This window comes from Mustelus asterias, chromosome 8, assembly GCF_964213995.1.
Source record: "Mustelus asterias chromosome 8, sMusAst1.hap1.1, whole genome shotgun sequence".
In the NCBI taxonomy this organism is placed as follows: Eukaryota; Metazoa; Chordata; class Chondrichthyes; order Carcharhiniformes; family Triakidae; genus Mustelus; species Mustelus asterias.
In genome coordinates this window covers 9,064,658-9,067,053 of record NC_135808.1, presented here as the reverse complement: position 1 = coordinate 9,067,053, position 2,396 = coordinate 9,064,658, and the positions used below count along the sequence as shown (strand labels likewise).

The window sequence follows — 2,396 nt, the reverse complement described above, 5'->3', positions numbered from 1 at the left end:
GTCCAGAAGGCTTGCTCTTCAGACTGGGAAATATTTGCTGCAAGATTTCCCTCTCTCTCTCTGTTCCACCTCCATCTGCATGACATGGGAAGTAAAAAATAATTTATTAAAAAATGCGCAGTGGGGCTTGATCCTCCTGTAGGGGCTGGGTTATTATTTTTAGCATAGGGTATACATCTAGGTGTACCCACCCTGTTTGAGTTCACCTCCTCCTCCGCCCCAACTTATCTTGACAGCACTCACCTGAAGCAATGCAGGACACACACCCACCCACCCACAATGGGGCTGGCTGCACCTTCTCTGCTGTCTCTCGCAGCTTCTCTCTCTCTGCTTGGGGGCTGCTGTACAGGCAGATTTCTTCCAAGTCAGTTCAAAAACATTCAACACACGTCTTCTCCCCGACTGCCAGTAGCCATCTTGCTGTGACGCAGACTAACAGCTTAATTTCAGTCCAGAGATTGTAATTCAATCTGTGTGTGTGGAAATCAGAGAGAGAGGCATCGTATAAACAAGTGCGGGGTATGTCCAACACGCCTGCAAAGTGGGCTGATGTCTCCCTTGCACTGCAGCACTATCCGGATGTGGTTACGTAATGCACACACAAATGCTTCCCAATGTATTCTGAAATCCTACTTTTTTTTGATACATTTTATTTCATAAAGGGGGGCAGGATAAAGTTTGTTGCCAACTTACTTGCATCCTGTGAATGCAAAAAACTTTCTGGATTCCAGCAGGGAGGAGAGATTAATGAAGGGATTGAGGTCTTTCTTTAATAACTCACAGAGAGACAACTTTTCTTTTCCAGATTGCTTTTTTTCAACGGGGGGGAATATCACAGAGTAGTTTACAATGTCAGTTTTTTTTTTGGGGGGGGGGGGAGTGTGGGGAGTATCACAGAGTAGTTTACAATGTCAGGTTTTTTTGGGGGGGGGAGTGTGGGGAGTATCACAGAGTAGTTTACAATGTCAGTTTCAGTGTGTTTTTTTGGGAGGGGGTGTGTGGGGAATATCACAGAGTAGTTTACAATGTCAGTTTCAGTGTGTTTTTTTGCGGGGGGGGGGAGTGTGGTGAGTATCACAGAGTAGTTTACAATGTCAGGTTCAGTGTGTTTTTTGTGGGGGGCGGTGAGTGTGGGGAGTATCACAGAGCAGTTTACAATGTCAGTTTTAGTGTGTTTTTTTGGGGGGGAGTATGGGGAGTATCACAGAGTAGTTTACAATGTCAGTTTCAGTGTGTTTTTTGTGGGGGGGGGCGGGGAGTATCACAGAGTAGTTTACAATATCAGTTTCAGTGTGTTTTTTTTGCGGGGGGGAGTGGGAGTATCACAGAGTTGTTTACAATGTCAGTTTCAGTGTGTTTTATGGGGGGGGGGGAGTGTGGGAGTATCACAGAGTAGTTTACAATGTCAGTTTCAGTGTGTTTTATGGGGGGGGGAGTGTGGGGAGTATCACAGAGTAGTTTACATTGTCAGTTTCAGTGTGTTTTTTTTGCGGGGGGGGAGTGTGGGAGTATCACAGAGTTGTTTACAATGTCAGTTTCAGTGTGTTTTATGGGGGGGAGTGTGGGAGTATCACAGAGTAGTTTACAATGTCAGTTTGTGTGTGTTTTTTGTGGGGGGGGCGGGGAGTATCACAGAGTAGTTTACAATGTCAGTTTCAGTGTGTTTTTTGTGGGGGGGGGGGCGGGGAGTATCACAGAGTAGTTTACAATGTCAGTTTCAGTGTGTTTTGTGGGGGGTGCGGGGAGTGTGGGGAGTATCACAGAGTAGTTTACAATATCAGTTTCAGTGTGTTTTGTGGGGAGTGTGGGGAGTATCACAGAGTAGTTTACAATGTCAGTTTGTGTGTGTTTTTTGTGGGGGGGGAGTGTGCGGAGTATCACAGAGCAGTTTACAATGTCAGTTTTAGTGTGTTTTTTTGGGGGGGGGAGGGTGGGGAGTATCACAGAGTAGTTTACATTGTCAGTTTTAGTGTGTTTTTTGCAGGGGCGGGGGCGGTGTGGGGAGTATCACAGAGTAGTTTACAATGTCAGGATCAGTGTGGCTTTTTGGGCGGGGGGAGTGTCACAGATAGTTGTGGTGAACCATTGTTGGTTCCCACCAGGTACTGCTGAGCCATGGTCTGGCCAGTACTATGAGTCTGTAGATATGTTACTGTTGGGGTTAGGGTTGGGCTGTTCTACCTGTTAATATAGTCCTTATGGTACACCCAGTTGGCTCCGCCTCCTGGGAGAGGTATAAAGGTCACTGCTCTGCCTGGTGACCCTTTAGTCTGGGATCGTATACTGTATATAGCAGCTCTGTTATTGTTGGCAATAAAAGCCTTTATTTCCCGAGTACATCCAGCCTCTCGTGTGTTATATTGCGCATCAGTAGTTTACAATGTCAGTTTCAGTGT

At 46.2% G+C, this 2,396-nt stretch overlaps 1 protein-coding gene across 1 annotated transcript in view; it reads right to left on the bottom strand.

Moving 5' to 3' along the window:
- phf1 (PHD finger protein 1) overlaps positions 1-429 on the bottom strand; it is a 39,083-nt gene extending 38,654 nt beyond the window's left edge. Inside the window, exon 1 of the mRNA XM_078217400.1 lies at positions 244-429. The gene's annotated coding sequence lies outside the window, so the exon portion shown is untranslated. The remainder of the gene's footprint in view (positions 1-243) is intronic.
- Positions 430-2,396: the final 1,967 nt, after the last annotated feature.